Source organism: Rhinopithecus roxellana, chromosome 6 (genome assembly GCF_007565055.1).
Source record: "Rhinopithecus roxellana isolate Shanxi Qingling chromosome 6, ASM756505v1, whole genome shotgun sequence".
NCBI lineage: Eukaryota > Metazoa > Chordata > Mammalia > Primates > Cercopithecidae > Rhinopithecus > Rhinopithecus roxellana.
Window position 1 is genome coordinate 30,737,421 of NC_044554.1, and position 22,192 is coordinate 30,759,612.

The following is a 22,192-nucleotide window of genomic DNA, read 5'->3' on the forward strand; positions in this document are numbered from 1 at the left end:
AAACATACATATGCCTTGATGAATCTCACCATCTCCCCCCAACCTGTAGGCTCAACATCTTCCCAAACTAACTCAGCTCAGAGATGAGACTGAGTAGAGGCATTTCCAAGGTACCGAGTGCAATGTACCCACACGTTGTTATACCAGTTGAATCAATGTCTTTTGGCCCCTCTGTCCCAAGTTTTAGCAACTATCTAACAGAAACAAATGTTGAAAGGGTCCTTAAATGCTTAAGAGCCCTTAGCTAGTGGGCCAGGTGGACTGACCTCAGAGCCTTTTAACCACTACTGGGAACTGTGTGAAGAAGATAATTCCAGTGGCAGTGTCGCAATTGCTCTGAGCAAGTGCTGCATTAACCCCTCATGTCCCTGCCGACTCCCTGGGCTCACAGGAAGATTCTTTTGCCCCAGGGCTAAGGCAGGGTGCTGTGGGGGATGTGGACAAAGTGCCTTGTTCTTCTCCAGCATCTTTGTACACTTGCCTGCCGTTTGCTGAAGCCGTTCTGTTATCTATCGTGAACCAGTGTTCGTTTTATCTCCTCTGTTAGAGATCTGGGTAGAAAACTTCTGACTCCGACTCCATGTCATAGGGTCCCTGACAGTTTTCACAACTTTGAGGAGGGCATGTTTCCCTATGACACCACAGAAAATCAATCGTTTCAAAGCCGTATCTATCTGCGGGGTCCCAATTTAACATGGAGTCCACACTTCTTAAAGAGCTGTCTTCCCCTTGGTATCTCCTTCTGAGGTGGCCTCCAGGGAGGGAGCCTGCGGCATGGGGTTCCGATGGTGGAGCAGGGAGAGATCATGGGTGGCAGCAGAGGCGTCCAGGCCCAGGCCTGTGGGGCTGTGAGCACTGGCAGAAGCGTCCACTGAGCAGCAGAAGCTGGGGCTGGATGGCAGGAATGAGCCCTGGCGAATGACCTGCTCTCACGTTTCCATTCTCTTTGGGGCTCTTTCACTCTCTTTAGCTTTTCTCCTTTCTGGGCCTTCTCCCTTTTGGGGAAAATTCCCAGTGTTTCAACTGTTGTTTCTTTCCTATAAGGCAGCAGGGTCACCAAAAGGAAGATTCTGATGCCCTGGAGGGCAGAACCAGTATTTCCAAAACTGGAGTGTGTTCCACATCTGGTTGATGTGCCCCTTTCCTAGAGACCCTTGGCTGGGACCAATTCCCCCGGGGGGGCCAAAGTGCAGTAGATGCTCTGGAGTTTGCAGGACCTGATGGTTCCAACTCAGGGCTATGTGATAAGAATAATATTGATACAATGGTAGAGAATGGTGGCAGAGAAAATCTAGGCAGAAAGGGGCGGGTCCCTGTCAAACCCTCACCCTCAAGCCAGAAACTGCAGCCCAAAGTGAGAACTTACATCCCTGTTTTCTGGCTCAAATGTTGCCTTTTCAAAAACCACCCATGGCCCTGCCCCACTGAATCTTGTGCCTATAAAAACCCCATACTCAGCTGGCAGAGAGAAGAGAAGCAGCTGGACGTTGGCGACTAGGGTTGGACGTTGGCGACTACGGTTGGACATTGGAGAGAAGCAGCTTGACTTCAGAAGGACAAATTGACATGTAACATCAGAGAAGAATCTAGCCAGAGATGGCTGGATTTCAGGAGAAGATTACCTTCCCTCTCCATCCCATTTTCAACTTCCCTTCCTGCTGACAGCCACTTTCATTGGCAATAAAATCCCCCACATTTATCATCCTTCAATTTGTTTGTGTGACATCATTTCTCCTGGATGCAGGACAAGAGCTTGGGCGCTGCCAGTGTGGATACAAAAGGCTGTCACACTTGCCATTTGTCCTCACTGGCATAAGGCAGCTGCCTCACGTGAAAAGGCAGAGGGACTACTGAGCTAACACTTAGGCCGTCTGGGGACAGCAGAGCTAAAAGCACTGTAACGTGCCCTCTGGGGCTTCAGGGGTTGCAGGCACCACCCCTAGATGTTGCCACGGAGCCTAAAGAGTTCATTCCTGTTGACGCTCAAAAGCGCTCATCCTGGCTCCTGCACCCACTCACCCATGTGCTTCCCCCCACAAGAGGCGGAGCACAGTGGGGCCAAGTGAGTGGAGTTTGCTCCTGGCAGTGCCTAAGTGGCTGGCTGGTTCCAGCATTCGTGTACTCCAGTTCCTGCCTCATTCGCATGCATGCTTCCTCCCATGAGGGGTTAAAAGCTGTGGGCTGGGTTATTGAGGGCACCCCTGTTGCAAGTCCCGCCCAAGGGTCAGGGAAATATCCTGCTTCAGTATTAGAGCACAGACCAAGGGCAGTACATGTGGGGGGGCACTGTGCTTAGTACTTATTATGCAGTATCCCATTAAGTCTCCTGGCACCCCTCTGAGCTAAATAGGATTGTCTCCCAAGCGACAGATGAGGAAACCGAGGCTTAGAGAAGTTAAGGCTTTGCCAATGAATAAACATTTATGTTTCATATTAAAAAAACTCAAATATTTTGCATTAGTCTCAATTTCTCTTTGAAAAATAGACTATATTATGTTTTATATTCATAGAGACTTTTGATATTTCTAGTCAGGAACCCCATAGAAATGGTAGAGTGAGGGTTTTAGAAAAAAGGGAAATGGTTGTTAAAACTGCTTTGAGATTGTGTTTCATTAGAGGTTGAGCCAACAATTTGATTTTCAAAAATGTGGTGAACTGATGTCAAATCTTCATTAACATCATTTAAAGCACCAGAAAGTTACAGAAATGCCTGTCTGGAATACGATTCCATATTTCTTAAGAACATCTATAAATGATAGTATAGCCATCACTTTTTTGAATTTATTACAAGTAAATGATGTTACTCTATAATTGATTAGACTGGTCTCTACTGAAATGAAATATTAAAACATCATTTACTGTAAGAAACAATGTTCTGCCTGGAGGTATCTTGGGTAAGGTGTTATTTGTGGGGGAAACTTGCTTTAAAAATGCAAATTTTAGAAATGCAGTACAATCACTTTTATATTAGATTCTCAAGTGGCAATCAGTACTTTAATGTCTTATATGCATAATATGGGTTATAGAAAATGGCCCACTTAAAACACTGACACAATTCCGGGTAACACGTTAAAATGAAATGCTCATGACAGTCCTTTTAAGGAAATGCAGCAACTCCATCTGCGATGCATTAGCATGCTTTCCGGCTCCTTGCTCAGTTACTGAATGCCAAGTGAGAGGCAGGAGTGTTGTGAGAAATTAAAGAGAAAAGTGCACCTGAGCACGAAACACAGGGAGAATAAAGCCAGTTCCACGGAGGACAGAGCTGTGCTTGGGGCCTTGTGTACACGCTTGAGCTCCTTTTCAGCAATTGGACAAGCATTTATTTACTTGGACAGGGATTTATTGATTTATTTATTTATTTATTTATTTATTTATTTATTTATGAGACAGGTTCTTGCTCTGTCATCCAGGCTGGAGTGCAAGGCACAATCTCAGCTCACTGCAGCCTCGACCTCCTGGGCTCAAGTGATCCTCCCACCTCAAGCCTCTTGTGTAGCTGGAACCACACTCGTGTGCTATCATGCCGGACTAATTTTTTTTAGTATTTTTTGTAGAGGCGGGGTTTTGTCATGTTACCCAAGTTGGTCCCAAACTCCTAGGCTCAAGCGATCCACCCACCTCGGCCTCCCACAGTGCTGGGATTACAGGCATGAGCCACTGTGCCCAGTCTGGATAAGCATTTAGATGTGACTTATCGAAGGAGATTTCTTATTTTCCTTTGAGATTATTCAAATGCACCTACGTCTTCTTCTTGTGTATTCCATGGGATCTATTCACCACATGATTTTTGTTAGGTTTCTATATCTTTTAGTTTTCTATCAATATTCCCTTTTGGGGAGGGGGATGTGATATTATGAGATACAAAGAATCACTGTCAACTTCATTTTCTACTTTTTATGAAGCAGGCAAAAGATTTTAGGGCATCAGTAAGACTTAAATTTAAGACTCTTGATAAGTATCTGCTGTGTGCTCCCCACTGTGCTAGGGATTGTGGAAGTCACCCCTTCATAGAATCTGCAGGGTCAACACAAATGGCCAAACCTGGTTCTAGCCCTAACACAGCACACTGTCGTTCTGCCGAGACCGTACTACAGCTGGCCCCAAAGCACTGCCCACCGTTCTGTTCCTTCCTTCTGTTCTGGGGTGAAGTATGTTGACTGGTGGCACTGGGGGTCTTTAGGTAATTCACAGACTGGGAGCTAAATAACATCCAATCTTATTCCTTCCCCGATTCCCTTTCAATTCCTCAGAGTCTCAGGCTGGCTCAGTGTGGGGCTGGACTATCTTTATCATGGTGTCAACACTGGCTATTTTCCCTTTGTAACAAAGAGAGGTCAGACCTCAGACCTGGATGCTTCGGTGCACAACAGTGCTGAATTTCATTATATTTTTATATTATGCATTTTTAGCACCACCGTGTCGTGAGAGCAAGCGATACTGGCATTTCATTTTATGGTAGTATTGCAAAATTTCTCTTTAACATAAACTTTTTAACATAAATGTATTTAAGTAAAAATGGTGAGTCTGTTTAAAGGAAAATGTTAAGTAAACAGTAAAGGAGGCCACTAGAAATGGTAAAAATGTCATCAGAAATGACAAAAATCGTGACATTGGCACTCAAATGACTCTTGTTTGGGGAACATTGTCGTGGATAGAGGAGTTTGATGCCTCTCTAAGCCCCTGGATGTTCTCAGGTGTAATCCACCCTCTCCCCTCACACTTAGTACCAGTCACTATCCATCACTTTAGAACACCAAAGAGCCCCGCTCAGTAGGGCTTCCTCCTGGATTCTGCTCCCGGCTCTACCTAACTGGACCAGGTGTGTTCCTGCTCTCTTCGGATGGGCCAGAGGCCTGTTGTGCCTTTCCTAGAATTAAAGTTTTCTTGACAACTGGGACTAAATGTCCCTTCTCTTTGAGTTCCTCAAAAATAATGCCTTGCACAAAGTAATCACCAGTGACTGTAGGAATGAATATACAGATGCTTTTAAACTTATAATGGGGTTACCTTCCCATATACCCCTCGTAAGGTGAAAATATTATAAATAAAAAATGCATTAAATACACATAACCTACTGAACATCATAGCATAGCCCAGCCTACCTTACACATACACAGAACACTTACATTAGTCTACAGTTGAGTAAAGTCATCTAACACAACACCTATTTTATAATAAAATGTTGAAAGTAGAAAACAGAATGGTTGTAGGGGTATTCAAAGTATGGTTTCTGCTGAATGCATCTCACTTTTAAACCATGGTAAAGTTGAAAACTTGTAAGTGGAACCATAAGTCAGGGACTGTCCGTGACTGAAACCATCTATTCAACAGTCTGTCATTCATAGTTTGGTTGTGTGGGATGGGACCAAGTACTATAGAAATTAGAACAATCATAGTTAGCTGTAGTCGAAGTTTGTTTTTCAGCTTCATAGGGTAAACAGGTGCAGAACGTAACCAGAAAAGAGGAGGGGGAGGTATTCAGCATATTCAGGAATTCAGCAGCGTATTCAGAACCAGTAGATCATTATATGTTATTTCTAGCAGTACTATTACCCGAAAATCTGTCTCATTAAAAATGGACTTGTCTTTCAAAACACTGTTGTATTGCTCTAAAACTGACACCCAGAGGAACTGACAAATTTCTCTCCTATGAAGGAAGGCAGGACTTAATCCTGAACACCCATTGCTACATACACCCTCCACAGGCCTGATGCACAGAACAGTGGTTCGACGGCACCTCGTGGAATAAGTAGAAAGTCAGTCTGAAATCACTGCCTGGGTGAAGTTTTAAATACTCCTTGGAAAATCAGACTGAAGTACAATAGGTGAGTGGTCACCTGATGTACACTTGAAAACATGGCCAGGCGCTGCCGGGCCAGCACCTGAAGCTCCCAGTGGCTCCCAGGGTCAGGGCTGGGTATCTGGGCCTCTTGGAGAGAGAGTAGAATTTACATTGATCAGGTAGGATTCCGTTTTTCCATTCTAGTCCCATTTGGACATAGTTGAATGAATGGGAGTCTAAATGGTTAGTGGAATAAATCAAAGGGAAGTAACCATAACAACAACAGCAACAAAAAGCCAAGAGCATTCATCTAAAAAAAGCAACATAAAATCTGATAAGCCTCATTCCTCAGTTTGAACGCGATCAAATGGTAAACGTCAGGCAGGGCATGGAAATGTTAGCATCTAGGTTCCCTGTCAGCTCCTGCTCTAACAGACTGCAGTTTTTGTTCAGAAATGTCTTGCCAATCAGCTGCCTTTCCAAAGATGCACAGCCAGAATTAAATCTATATCCATAATTGATGTATATGATTAGGTACTATGACATTTTATTCATCCCTTAAATAAAGACATGAATGAAATTTCATTGTATTTATTAGATGCTTTTTATCTCTTATGAAGAAATATGCAGGACTAAAATATGCAGGTGTAATTTAAATAGGTCTTGACCTATGAAATGCACTAACTCAATTATGCAGAGGCAGAATGCTGGGAGAAGCAGAATCATTTTTCCTTCTACTGTCTCTATCACATTTTGAATTTTAATTATTTTTAGAGACAGGGTCTCACTGTCAGCCAGGCAGGAGTGCCGTGGTGTGATCATAGGCCTCGCTGTACTGTTGAACCCCTGGGCTCAAGTGATCTTTTCACCTTAGCCTCCTAAGAAGTTGGGACCACAGGTGCACACCACCATGCCTGGCTTATTTTTAAAATTTTTTTGTAGAGACAGGGTCTCATTATGTTGCCCTTCTGGCTTCAAGCAATCCTACCCCCTCAGCCTCCCAAAGTGCTGGGATTACAGGTGGGAGCCACTGCACCCGGCCTCTGCTGCATTTTAACTCATAAATCTTTTTATAAGGACTGATAAAACAAAACTGGATTTTTTTCGTTCCAGAGTCAACAATAAAAAGAAATGTCTTAACATAGCCCACTACACTTTTGCAAAAAGATGAAGTATTACATTTTTATTTATCAATTTGTCACAGCTCCTGGGCTTTCGGGGACACTAAATAGGTTGAAATTGTCACTCCCATTTCTTTTTTCTTTTTTTTTTTTTGAGATGGAGTCTCGCTCTGTCACCCAGGCTGGAGTGCAGTGGCACAATCTTGGCTCACTGCAACTTCCGCCTCCCAGGTTCAAGCAATTCTCTGCCTCAGCCTCCCAAATAGCTGAGATTACAGGTGTCCGTCACCATGCCTGGCTATTTTTTTTTTTGTATTTTTAGTAGAGAGTGGGTTTCACCATCTTGGCCAAGTTGGTATTGAACTCCTGACTTCGTAATCCACCTGCCTTGGCCTCCCAAAGTGTTGAGATTATAGGCGTGAGTCACCGGGCCTGGTGTCATTTGCATTTCTAAAATCTAGACTGAAAACAAAAAACGTATGATTGCTGATTAATCTTAGAATATAGTTGTAATGGCTGGGCCTTGTGGCTCACGCCTGTAATCCCAGCACTCCAGGATGCTGAGGCAGGTGGATCATGAGGTCAGGATTTTGAGACTAGCCTGGCCAACATGGTGAAACCCCATCTCTATTAAAGATACAAAACATTAGCTGGGCGTGGTGGTGGATGCTTGTAATCCCAGCCACTCGGGAGGCTGAGGCAGGAGACTCACTTGAACCTGGGAGGCAGAGCTTGCAGTGAGCCGAGATTACACCATTGCACTCTAGCCTGGGCAATAGGGCGAGACTCTGTCTCAAAAAAACAAACAAACAAAAATATATATATATACAGTTGTATATATACATATATAACTACATAGTTGTGTATATATATTTACATATAGTATATATGTATGTATGTTATACTATATATAACTATATAGTTACATATATACATGTAACTATATATATATATATAGTTGTAATTACACAGTATCAAAAACATTGATACAAAAGAGAATTTATGATCCCTTAAATGTTTCCCAAACACCAGACATTTGGAATGGGTCGGAGCACACATCTGATATGTGGATTTTTCCACTTCTTTCCTGGATGTTTCAAGTTGTCAGATGTAAGATAGAAAGCCTGGAAGGTGCTGGTGCCCCATTCCTCAGCCTCAGGTGCCCAGTCACATGGCATGATTTTTTAGGGCTAAGAATAACAAGCTCTGCTGAAAGTAACAAGACCTTTCAGAATAATGGACGTACCTGTCACTCAAACCACACAGCGGGGTGCTGTGATTTACTTCATGGGAAATTAGGTCTGATTTCAGTTCTTTGAATCCCAGTAAATTGAAGCTATATGTCCTGGCTATTTGCTGCTGGGAAACAGAAACTAATGTGCGTCCTGAGTTTCTCATGAGCTGGGAATGAACAGACCTGCTTCTTACTCACTGGAATGTTTCCACTTTTGCATTTTAACTTGGTAGCAGCAGAAATAGAATCCTGTGTACGAAATTACCAACTGAAATGTAGTACAGAAAAATAATTTATCTCTGTGTGTGCTCTGCTTCTGCTTAAATGTTTTTTTTTTTTTTGGCTTTGGAGAACGATGTTAAACTCCAGCCAACACCATAAAAAAAAATGAGCTTCAGTTTTCAAGCTTTTCCTTAATTCCTCTCCAAGTCACTGGTAGGTATGCTGGCCAAGACTAGCAGAAGGCCATTTGAAACGAACGCCGGGCAGCAGGAAAATTTGGGACAATGGGGAAAAAAGGGTAGAAAGATGTTTACCTCATACATTTCACCAGCAGCATAACAAAGGGTAGGCTAGGAAAAGTGTGTTAGCAAATTTTTGTATTTCCGGGTAATGTCAAGTTGAAAGATTCAGTAAAATAGAAAGTAGTCACTTTTTATTTTTCTTCCTTTGTTCTCAGTTGTACTATAATTCCTATCCCAGAAGGCCTCTAAAGCTATCTTATCCAAAAGAAAAAAAAAAAATCCTTTGAGGGCTAAGATCTCATGAAAGCATAAACATCACGAAATGGAGCTGAGGTAGGGGTTGAAAGCGATGGTTTCCCCGGGGCCATGAGCCAGTCAAGCACGCGAAGAAACCGAGAGGGAGAACTGTTTCTGGAAAGCGTATTGGATGGTTCCCTTAATTGACACTCCATGTCACATAATTAACACAAGAAAAAAGTAGAATCTCGGGACCTTGCATATAAAATGATGTTCCGAAAACAGAGCCTAATGCTTTGAGACTGAACTTGAGGCTCCAGTGGATCATCACAAAATTTAACCCGTACGATCGCAACCACCTTGGATGTCACCAAGGGTCACAGTCTAGAGACCCACTGGGAGGCCTTCGGATGCTTCTTCCCGTCAACACCTATGCTCACTGCTGAACTTCTAAAGCCTCTAAATTTTCAGACTGGGGTAATAGCCTCCTTGGTGGGAGAACACTGAGAGAGAGGCCATCTAAATTTCAGCAAAGCATTTTAGTAAGTTTCTCATGACATTTTTGTGGTCCAGACAAATAGATATGATCTCATTGTACTATGTTTGAGTAGTACAGTCAGCCACCACATAATGATGCTTTGGGCACGGATGGAACACGTGTAGGAGGGTGGTCCCAGGAGATCATCATGGAGCTGAAATTTTTCTATTGCCTAGCATTTATCATACTATGCTTTTTATCATTTATCATTATTTTAGAGTATACTTTTTTGTTGTTGTTGGGAGACTGAGTCTCGCTCTGTCATCCAGGCTGGAGTGCAGTGGCACGACCTGAGCTACTACAACCTCCACCTACCGGGTTCAAGCGATTCTTTGTGCCTCAGTCTCCCAAGTAGCTGGGATTACAGGCACCCACAACCACCCCTGGCTAATTTTTGTATTTTCAGTAGGGACAGGGTTTCACCGTGTTGGCCAGGCTGGTCTCAAACTCCTGACCTCATGATCTGCTTGCCTCAGCCTCCCAAAGTGCTGGGATTACAGGTGTGAGCCACTGCGCCCAGCCTTTTTTTTTTTTCTTTTTAAAAAGGGTAACTGTACAACAGCCTCAGGCAGGTCCTTCAGGAGCTATTCCAGAAGAAGGCATTGTCATCACAGGAGATGACAGCTCCATGTGTGTCACTGCCCCTGAAGACCTCCCAGTGGGACAAGATGTGGAGGTGGAAGACAGTGGTATTAATGATCCTCACCCTGTGGAGGCCAAAGCAAATGTATGTATTTGTGTCTTAATTTTTAATAAAAAAACTTTAAAAGTTAAAAATGAATTCTTAAATAGCAAAATCTTATAGAATATGAATATAAAAAGAAATGTTTTTTTTTTTACAGCTGTATAATGTGTTTGTGTTTTAATCTAAGTGTTATACAAAAACACAAAAAAGTCAGAAAGTCTGAAAACATTAAGAAGTCTATAAAGTTAGAAAAGGTACAGTATGCTAAGGTTAATTTATTTTATTATTTGTTTTGAGATGGAGTCTTGCTCTGTTGCCCAGGCTGGAGTGCAGTGGTGCAATCTCTGCTCACAGTAACCTCTACCTCCTGGGTTCAAGTGATTCTCCTGCCTCAGCCTCCCGAGTAGCTGGGATTACAGGCATACGCCACCACACCAGGCTAATTTTCGTATTTTTAGTAGAGACAGGGTTTCACCGTGTTGGTCAGTCTGGTCTTGAACTCCTGACGTCAAGTGGTCCACCCTCCTCAGCCTCCCAAAGTGCAGGGATTACAAACGTGAGCTACTGCACCCAGCTGGTTAATTTATTATTGAAGAAAGAAAATTTAAAAAAATTTAATGTGGTTAAAGTGTCCTTATAAAATCTACAGTAGTATAATTTCCTAGGCCTTCATATTCACTTACCACCCACTCACTCACCCAGAGCAACTTCCAGTCCTGCCAAGCTTCATTCCTGTTAGGTGCCCTATATAAGGGTACCAATATATATATATATATATATATATATATATATTTTTTTTTTTTTTTTTTTTTTTTTGAGACAGAGTCTTGCTCTGTCCCCAGGCTGGAGTGCAGTGGCGCGATGTTGGCTCACTGCAACCTCCACCTCCCGGGTTCAAGTGATTCTCCTGCCTCAGCCTCCTGAGTAGCTGGGACTACAGGCACACACCACCAGGCCCAGCTGATTTTTTTTGTATTTTTACTAGAGACAGGGTTTCACCATGTTGGCCAGGCTGGTCTTGATCTCCTGACCTCGTGATCTGCCCGCCTCGGCCTCCCAAAGTGCTGGGATTACAGGCATGAGCCACCGCACCTGGCCAATTTTTATCTTTTATATCACATTTTTACCATACTTTGTCTATGTTTAGTTAACGAATACCATTGTGTTACAGTTGCTTACAGTATTGAGTGCAGTAGCATGCTGCACAGGTCTGTAGCCTGGGAGCAATGGGTTGTAGCATACAGCCTGGGTGTGTAGAAGGCTGCACCATCTGGGTTTGTGTAAGTGCACTCTGTGGTATTCACATAATGATGAAATTGCTTAATGACACTTTTCTCAGAACGTATCCCTGTCGTTCAGTGATGTATTTTAAAGGTAGCTTAATCATGAGATGAACAGTGGTGGAATTTGATAAATAGGTAGAAATTGGCTTCAAGGAGAATTTTAGTGGTGATTCCAAGCCTACATTTAATCATTTTATTAACTTGGATCAAGACATCTCTGGCACACTGATGAATGTGCCATATGGCATTTAGTGAAAAGGGGTGGCTCCACTCAAGAGGACAGTATCATGAGCCAAAGGGACTCTGGGAGGCTGAAATGATTTCCCTAGATATAACTAAATACAGTTTAGCAGAAACGAATAACCCATTTCTATAGTTGGAAATACCATCATGCCCCCCACCTGACTCCCCAATCACCTTTAATACTAAATTGTATAGGACACACCTGGTAACCGCATGTAGCCTCCTCTCTCCCTCCTTTGTTGGGACAACGGGGCTGACAGAACAAAACTGGATTTTTTTCCCCCAGTTTTGTTTTCCAGCAACCCCTCAGGACTCTGGTATTTTTGTTAATTATACGGGATTTAGGAATTAAGAATGTGACCTGGCTGAGTCATGAAAAGGATGGAGTCTATATTCCAATTTAGAAAGTGGTTTCTGAGACCGTCCTCTAGGGTGGTCAGAACACCCCAGAGAGGTGATCAGTTCAGGACAGAGCATCTTGAGCAGGAGGGCAATAATAAACTGGGGTGTGTTTTGAGGATGGCACCATGCTTGAGATGGTGTCATGTGAAGCAGAGTGGAAGGAACCATGGATGCTGAACGTGGGGAAGGGAAGACTCTGGAAGCACACCATCACTGCCTTCAGGTGTTGGAAAGGCTGGCACCGGGGAGAAAGCTGAGACTTGTTCTGCAGGGCATTAATGGAAGGATGTTCAACTGGATCTTATACGGAAAGCAAATATGAGATCAAGTCTGCCAGGGTAGGTGTGGAGAAAGTGGTCCTGTAAGCCAAGGGGCTATTGAGTTCAATCCTGGGTATCATTCCAACTGGTGGGGTGTGGTGGAAACACCAGGGAAGGGTGGGTTGAGGGGGCAGGGACCAGCTGTGCAGGAGAGAAGGCATGTCCTCAGACCCCCGGTCTGTGTGGCACTGTACAGAAGAGGGGAAGGCTTCCTCACTTCACCCTGTGTGCCAGTCCTTTATCTAACTAAATCTCCACAGAAAACCCACAAGATGGGGTTGAATGACCTTTTGTTATCCAGAAAAGAAACTGAACTTGAGGAGTAAAGTCACATGACGGAGGTCACACTGCTGGAAGATGGGGCAGGCATTCAGCCCCTAGTGCTGTCCCTGAATCCCTCTGCGTGGAGGGATTCTGGCTCAGGCTCCAGGAACCAGACACCAGAGCTCCCTATCTGGGACCCAGCCACTGAGATGTCAGGTCACAAAGACCTGATAGAACCAGAGGCACTGGGGAGCCGGAGAGCTTTGGAAATGGGTGTCTTTATGTCCTTTTGCCTCAGTCTAGAGCTGAGATTTCTGAGAGGGCCAAATCAGGGGTAGGAAGAGGGTGCAGTGTGTCCTCCGAGGTGGGAGGAGGATAGGCCATTTGACCACATCTTTCTCTTCAGAGTTCACTGTTCCCACAGACACATTATATGTCATCCATTGTTATATAAATGGTGAGTTCCCAAATGGGATTTAAAGACAGCCTGGCAAATCTTTACATCTCTTGGAACTTAAAGCTTTTCCTTCACAGAATTCTAATCTCTCTTAAATAAGAGGCTATGAAACTGAGGGACATTATAATAACCTTCATTTAAAATTAGATTCTGGATGTTCTGGTGACTTAGCTGAAAACAGCTCAAATCAGTGAAAACCTTTACAAGGACTTTTCAAAAGTTGGAAGACATATCTGTACACGCAGGGCGCAGAGCTGGACGTGGCCAGTGTGTGCCCTCCGCCTCCTCCTGGCAATGCTTACCCCTTATTACTGCTATTTCTGAAACGTGAATGTTTTCTCATAGTGAATGTAGCAGTAATAGTAATAATAATAATGATGATGATAAAGAACAGCAACATTTCTCACAAACCTACTTCCTGAGTATTAGTGGATTTGCTCCTGGGCATTGGTTCCCCTTACATCTTGGCTTAAATGAATGCTTAATAATGATAACAGAGGCCAGGTGCCATGGCTTACGTCAGTAATCCCAGCACTTCGGATCACTTGAGGCCAGGAGTTTGAGACCAGCCTGGCCAACATGGCGAAACACTGTCTCTACTAAAAATGCAAAAATTAGCTGGGTGTAGTGGCACCCCCCTGTAATTCCAGCTACTTGGGAGGTGGCGCATGAGAATGGCTTGAACCTGGGAGGTGGAGGTTGCAGTGAACGAAGATCACAGCACTGCGCTCCAGCCTGGGCAAGAGAGGGACTCTGTCACAAAATACAAAAAAACCAAAAACAGAAACAAAAAGATTCAATTTTAATTAAAAAAAAAAATGGTAACAGCTAAAGATTCTTGGAGTTCTTACCATGTATTAGATGTACACTTAGCATTTGAAACACAGTGTCTTCTTGTTTGTGACAGAAGACTGTTTCATTTGTTCTATACTCAGATTGTTTTATATTGTTCTATACTCAGAAAAGGAAAGAGACGCGAAACTAAAGGCAGGTAGCCCAGCACCTAGGAACCAGACCCAAAGCCAAGGAACCAGACCCAAAACCAGGCCTGGGCCTGACTGACCTAAGCCTGGTAGTTAAAATCTGACCCCTGACCTAGCAACTGATGTTATCTATAGATTCCAGACATTGTATAGAAAGACACTGTGAAACTTCCCGATCTGTTCTGTTTCACTCTGACCACCAGTGCATGCAGCCCCTGCCACACACCCCCTGCTTGCTCAATCGATCACCACCCTCTCACGTGGACTCCCTTAGAGTTGTGAGCCTTTAAAAGGGACAGGAATTGCTCACTTGGGGAGCTTGGCTTTTGAGACAGGAGTCTTGCCAATGCTCCTGGCCGAATAAACCTCTTCCTTCTTTAACTTGGTGTCTGAGGAGTTTTGTCTGAGGCTCGTCCTGCTACATTTGCAGCACCTTGCTATGGCTGGTAGAATTTTGGACCCATTCTGACTTTCGCTCACTGTAGTGAAGTAACTTGCCCAGAATCACATGAGCTAGGAAGTGCCAGTGCATAAAACTAGGAAATTTGCCTCCAAAACGCATGCTCTTAACCATTACTCTACCAGTTAAGACATTATCCAGATGCCTGGAGACCAGGGGAGGCCTCAGCTGGGAGTTACCTCTAGAAAGTTAAGAACTGCCTGGGGCTCTGCAGAACCCTCCCTGCATTTGCAGATTATACTTAATACCTAACTCAGTCACAGCCGCTGGAAACCCCCGCCCCTCAACTTGCAGATAATCCACTTTAACTGAAGATGTATCCCCCTGTGAATTGGTAATTACTCCTTGTGGCACTGTCAGAGCTATTCAAAGGATAAGAGACAAGGAAGAACAAAGCTAATCTGAGCCAGGCACTGAAGCTGCAGCCGTCTCTTAGTCACCTAAATGGAGTGACTTCCATGGCTCAGGTGGAGTGTAGAGGGCTGTTGATTTTCATTTTACTTTTAACAAAAGACGAGGGGCTCTATCTGAAATGTTTGCTTTGGGGGGCCTTCATTTTCAGCTCTGACGATGCTTGCTGTGTGCTTATTTTCCCAGCTGGGCACATTCTCTAGTCCTGTCATTACCTTGACTTTTTTAAGTGTCTGTACATGTTGAGGGGACTTCCATCTCCACTTCAGGGGGTGCAAATTACAGTGGCTATGGCACCTCGAAAAAGAAACATTTTCTCGGTATGAGCAGTCATTTTCTCTTGGTGACATGTTGCGTACTTTGTTTCAGAACAGACGAGAGCTTAAAATATTTTATGGGGCGATCATATTAATCTCGCCTCTAAAATATGTTATTGTGACTCTTAGGCATCTTGGAGAAATGAATCTGCCTGGAAAATATGGTTTTCTGGATAACAAGAGATCTAATTCTTTTGGCATGAGCCCATTTCAGTATTTCCAGCGGATATCTGTCTAGAATGCTTTTTCAGGCAAAGCAGGCCCAACGGCAGGGTCATGTGATAACTTCCACAGGCCCTAGGCACTTTTGCTTTCAAGATTTTCTTCCTCCATAAAAAAAAATCAAAATTAATATTTTAAGACTGTATAAAAATGAATATAATGATATTATGTATTAAAATATATATTAAAACATTTTTCCTTTGACTTAAACAGTTCATTGTTATCTTCTGATTTTAAATGTTTTTAGAACATTTTTGTGAGTCCCTGGAAGTACTGTGGGCCTACTGAGCCCCATGGATATGTTGGCCCCTGCCAAACATATGTGATGGTTTTTCTTTTCTTTTTCTATTTTTTAAATTTTTTTTGAGACAGAGTCTTGTTCTGTCTGCAGGCGCCATCTTGGCTCACTCAATCTCTGCCTCCCAGGTTCAATCGATTTTCCTGCCTCAGCCTCCTGAGTAGCTGGGACTACAGGCGTGCACCACCGTGCCCAGCTCATTTTTGTATTTTTAGTAGAGACGGGGCTTCACCATGTTGGCCAGGGTGGTCTCAATCTCTTCACCTTGTGATTCACCTGCCTCGGCCTCCCCAAGTGTTGGGATTACAGGCGTGAGCCACCGCGCACAGCCATGATGGTTTTTCTTAATGGCCTGAAGCTTGGCTGGGAATATTGTTTTGTCATGCTATAGAGACAGCTAGAAAGTAGCTCTGGATTTGCATTTTTGAAGAAGGGCCTGAAGTTGCCTTTGTGTGGGTCATGTGCCTCTGTCTTAGACAGGTGGTGAAAACCCTGCTACTGACTTTACAGCATGGTTGCCTTTCTGCAAAAGTATCTGGAAATCACAAACTGCATGATGGTCTCTTGCTCCTGGAAATCATCTTTGTTATCTCTACCAGCATTCTCTAATTTGTGAGCAATTTTAAAAGTAAAATAGTTATTGTCTTCAAAAAATTCTGTTTCTTTAGCCATGATGCTATCTGCTATTGTGTAAGTTCTTTTCAACATGTGGCCTTGGGCAAGAATCCATGGAAAAATTGTGGACTTAATTTTACAGAAAGAGTGAAATAAAAGTCTTACACAGATCAACTTTGTTATGGAATCCCATTCATTTATCACCTAGACAAGGAATTATTGAGTATCTATTATATGCCAGGTGGTGAGGATTCAGTAGTGAAAAAGAGAGTTTCTACCTTCAAGGAATACATAATTTAATCTAATATTGCATATTCTGACATTACGCTAGACAGATATGTGTGTATGTGTATATATATACACACATCTCAAATATATATATTTGAGATGGAGTCTCACTCTTTCACCCAGATTGGAGTGCAATGGTGCGATCTTGGCTCACTGCAACCTCTGCCTCCCAGGTTCAAGTGATTCTCCTGTTGCAGCCTCCCAAGTAGCTGGGATTACAGGCACATTCTACCATGCCTGGCTAATTTTTGTATTTTTAGTAGAGATGGGGTTTCATCATGTTGGCCAAGCTGGTCTCAAACTTCTGACCTCAGGGGGTCTGCCTGCCTTGGCCTCCCAAAGTGCTGGGATTACAGACATCAGCCACCACACCCGGCCTTCTAGACAGTAATATTATTTTTTGACTGAATTAATAAAAGACAAAAAAGCTACTTTTTTAGGATGAGCTCAAAAACTAGTTTAGCAATAGCAAAGTGTCTGTCCTCTCCTTAAAGAAAGCCTCGTGCTCTGAAAGGATATTTTACCAAGAAAATAAAGCAGGAGAAGGTACAGAGTGAGATGGGGAGATACTATTCTAGGTAGCAGGAGCAGGGAAGGCCACTCTGATGAGATTACGTTTGAGCTCTGAGCCAGGTGAAAGGAACCCAAGGAAAAAGCATTCCAGATGGAAGGAACAGTGACTGCAAAGCCCCTAAGGAAACACACATACAGACGTTCCTCCAGCATGAAGGGGCTACATCTCAGTAAACCCATTGTATGTTCTTGAGCTCACCTTAAAAAAGCAGTCCTTTCGTCTTTCACTTATTAATTCAGCCAGTAATTCAGTCAAAAAATAATATTACTATCTCGTATATTGTCAGAATAAAAGTGCATTAAACACATTCAACTTATCAAATACACCCTACCTTAAATGTGCTCAGAACACTTACATTAGCCTACAACTGGGCAAAATTATCTAATGCAAGACCTATTTTATAATAGAATGTTGAGGCTGGTAGCTCACACCTGTAATCCAAGCACTTTGGGAGGCCGAGGCAGGTGGATCACCTGAGGTTGGGAGTTTGAGACCAGCCAGACCAACATGGAGAAACCCTGTCTGTACTAAAAAATACAAAATTAGCGAGGTGTGGTGGTCCATGCCTGTAATCCCAGCTACTCGTGAGGCTGAGGCAGGAGAATCGCTTGAACCCAGGAGGTGGAGGTTGCAGTGAGCTGAGATTGCGCCATTGCACTCCAGCCTGGGCAACAAAGAATGAAACTCCGTTTAAAAAAAAAAAAAAAAGGATGTTGAATATTTGATACAATTTATTGAATACTGTAGGGAAAATGGAAAGCAGAATGGTTGTATGGGTACTTGAAGGACGGTTTCTACTGAATGGGTATTGCTTTTGCACCATGGTAAAGTAAAAAAGTTGTAAGTTGAACCATCATAAGTTGGAGACCATCTGTGTATGTATTCTGGCTTCCCTTTAAATGTTGAAACATGGGGCTGGAGTGAGGGTGGATCCTGCTTGCCAAAGTGTAGACTGTTTGATTTCAAGCTTCCTATTAGCATCATTGAATTTGGCACATGAGTAGTAAGTTCCTCTGCTAAGACAGCCACATTTGTCTGTTGCATGGGGCTTAGGTAGTACTGCGGTCCCCTGCAGCCTGCACACAGTCCAGATGCAGGAAGAATGGGAGATGGCTGGAACCATGCCCTTTAGTAAGCCACGACAGAACATCCCCCAACCTCAGCACCTCAGCAGCCACAAGGGTGGCCACCAGACCAGCATAGCCACCACAGCAAAGACCTGTAAGGATCCTATTACGGGTTGAGTTGTGTGCCTCAAAAAGGTATGTCAAATTACCTGTGAGTGTGACCTTTTTATAGAAAGACAGTTTTTGCAGATGTGGTTGATACGGTTTGGCTCTGTGTCCCCACCCAAATCTCACTCGAATTGTGATCCCCAAGTGTCAAGGGTGGGACCTGGGGGGAGGTAATTGAATCATGGGGGTGGTTTTCTCCATGCTGTTCTCGTGATCGTGAGTTCTCATGAGATCTGATGGTGTTTTGTTTTGTTTTGTTTTGTTTTGTTTTGTTTTGTTTTGCTAGAGTCAATTTCGGCTCACTGCAACCTCTGCCTCCTGGGTTCAAGCAATTCTCCTACCTCAGCCTCCTGAGTAGCTGGGACTACAGGTGCGCACCACCATGCCCAGCTAGTTTTTTTGTATTTTTAGTAGATATGGGGTTTCACCATATTGGTCAGGCTGGTCTCGAACTCCTAACCTATGATCTGCCTGCCTTGGTCTCCCAAACTGCTGGGATTACAGGTGTGAGCCACTGCACCCAGCTGATCTGATGGTTTTATAAGCGTCTGGCATTTCCCCTGCTGGCACTCATTCTCTCTCTCCTGCCGCCCTGTGAAGAGTTGCCTTCTGCCATGACTGTATGTTTCCTGAGAACTCCCCAGCAATGCAGAACTGTGAGTCAATTAAACCTCTTTTCTTTACAAATTACCCAGTCTTGGGCATTTCTTCATAGCAGCGTGAGAATGGATTAATGCAATGGTCGGGTTAAGATGAGGTCATCTATAGTTAAGGTAAGCCCTAATCCAATGACTGGTGTCCTTATAAAAAGAGAAGACACAGACACACACACACACAGGGAGAAATCCATGTGGAGACAGAGGTAGAGAGTAAAATTATGCTCCCAAAAGTCCAGAAAAACCAAGGTCTGCCATCAACGATCAGAAGCTGGAAGAGAACAATTCCCCCTCTGAGTCCCCAAGAGGACCCACCCCTGCTGACACCCTGATTTCAGAGCTCTGGGCTCCAGAACTGTGAGAGGATACACTCTATTGCTGTAAGCCACCCAGTTTGTGGTACTTTGTTATGACAGTCCAGGAGATGAAGCAGACCCTGAAGACTGCGTGTAATCCTGGGTCCCTTGATACTCTGGAAAGGAGATACGAAGGCATAGAGATTGAGTATTTGCCTCAAAGAGACTGAGTTCACCTAAAAGAAACACTGTTTAAATGAGAGACTTAGTTGACTGTAAGCATAAGCTTCAATCTCTTCTCAACCCAAGCCAAGAACATAGAAATGGATGCCTCCGAACAAGAATAGAAAACTAAAACCACTCTAGGCCAGGCACGGTGACTTACGCCTGTAATCCCAGCACTTTGGGAGGCCAAGGTGGGTGGATCACCTGAGATCAAGAGTTCAAGACCAGCCTGGTCAACATGGTGAAACCCTGTCTCTACTAAAAATACAAAAATTAGCTGGGTGTGGTGGCGGGTGCCTGTAATCCCAGCTACCTGGGAGGCTGAAGCAGGAGAATGACTTGAACCAGGGAGGTGGAGGTTGCAGTGAGCCAAGATCACGTCACCACACTCCAGCCCAGGCAACAAGAGAGAAACTGTCTTTAAAAAAAAAAAAAGAAAAAAGAAAGGAAAGAAAAAAGAAAATTAAAGCAACTCTAGTACCTTCATCTTTTTGCTCATCTGAATTTAGTCCATAAATCTTTTAGCCCTTTACAAATTAATAAAAATTTTTTTCCCATGACTACTAGAACACAGAAAGGGACCATTTTGGCCTTTTCTGTTGTCACTTCTGTAAGTTTGGGGCTCCACAGCATGCACTACCTAAATGCCTAATTGATTCAAGATCTTTATACCACTTTAAAATCTTACACTTTTAAGTTTTTAAAAGTGTTTACTTTTGAGTTTCAAAATCATACAAAGAAGTTGATCGCACAATGACAAGGGTTTCCTGATATTCCTCACATTCTATTTCCAATTCCATCTCCATTTCCTATTTCAGAGTTAGCATTTTTCTGAGGCTGATGAGGGCTGTGCCTCAAAACTCTTCATTTGGAGAAGCAATTTCCTTCACGTTTCACACCTGTTACCTTCACTGCATGCCTGTTCTCTTCACCACTCAATTGCTTGATAACCTCTGAATTCCTTCTTCTCCTTCTTCCACTCCTTTCCCTAAAGTGTTTGCATGTCTTTTCCCCAAAGTGTTTGCATGTCTTTTCCCTAAAGTGTTTGCATGTCTAGTTGCACTCTCTGCAACTAATTTTAGTTGCAGAATATGTTCTTGGTCTAGATGAGGCCTGGAATCCATGTGTTTATTTCAGAGCAGTCAGCTACGAGTTGTTGCTTGTTGTATCATTTGTCACTGCCTTGCTGTTTACCTTATTCTTATGCTGTAAATTACATGTGAGCCCCCTTCCCTTTCAGTCCAGCCAACCCATGGCTGCCAATCTGCAGTTCTTGCCATGTTCTAAAGGGGTTTATGGATTCTTGTAGAAACTGCAGAAATAAAGATAACTACTTCTCAAGATTCCCTTTGCTAGAAATTTTTTTTTTTTTTTTGAGGCGGAGTCTCGCTCTGTCACCCGGACTGGAGTGCAGTGGCCAGATCTCAGCTCACTGCAAGCTCCGCCTCCCGGGTTTATGCCATTCTCCTGCCTCAGCCTCCCGAGTAGCTGGGACTACAGGCGCCCGCCACCTCGCCCGGCTGGTTTTTGTATTATTTTTTAGTAGAGACGGGGTTTCACAGTGTCTCGATCTCCTGACCTTGTGGTCCACCCGTCTCGGCCTCCCAAAGTGCTGGGATTACAGGCTTGAGCCACCGCGCCCGGCCCCCTTTGCTAGAAAATTTTATTGTATTTTTCACATCTGCAGAAAAGTCCTCAATCTGTAGGATCAAACCACAAATGGTTTAAAGTAATAATGAATCAAAAGGTATTGTGAATGCACCTGAATATCCTAAACTAAACATCTGAAACCAACTATTGTGATTTCCTATATATCCCAGGGCGGTAAGAATCATTTTCTCCGCAGCTAGTGAAATTCAAGACCGCTTCTCTCTTTACCCTGCTGTTAAAATTTACACAGCAAAAGAGACAGTGTGAGACAATTTAAAAAATTCCTGAAAGTTTAATAAGTCGAAACTGTCCTACTGAGTACGTTTTCTGAATGGCTTTCCAAAAGAAAAGACATTTTCTGTAAAGGAAGCTTGCAGAGACTCTGGACTATTCCACCTCTCTAGCAATGTAACTGGCTGCACCTTGAATTTCTAAATTCTGACAATGACCCATAGGCTAAAGGCACACATACAAAGAATGACTATGTCACATGCATGCCACTCTGGATATAAGAGCAGAATTTCCAGCTCTCCCTACAAAAAGGCAAAACAAGGTCTTCAAATTTAGTATACCACATGCACCTCTGAATTGAAAAGTGTGCTTATTTATATTTGAGAAGGAAGGCTTTGCCCACATTGCAACTGTAGCAAGTACTAGTTATGTGTTGCTTAGTGATGGGGATACATTCTGCGAAATGAGTCTTGTTAGGCAATTTTGTTATTGTGGGAACATCATAGAGTGGAGTTCCACAAACCTAGACAGCAGAGCCTACCACCCACCTAGGCTATGTGGTAAGGTCTATGGTTCCTAGGTTACACATCTGTATAGCATGTTATTGTACTCAATACTGTAGGCAATTGTAACACAATGGTAATATTTGTGTATCTACAGGTAGTTAAACATAGAAAAGGTACAGTAAAAATAACCAT

The 22,192-nt window shown here is 43.4% G+C and overlaps 1 protein-coding gene across 1 annotated transcript in view; it reads right to left on the reverse strand.

Annotated features, from left to right (window-relative positions):
- The window catches only part of CNTNAP2 (contactin associated protein like 2), a 1,672,147-nt gene that overhangs the window by 40,610 nt on the left and 1,609,345 nt on the right, over positions 1 to 22,192 (reverse strand).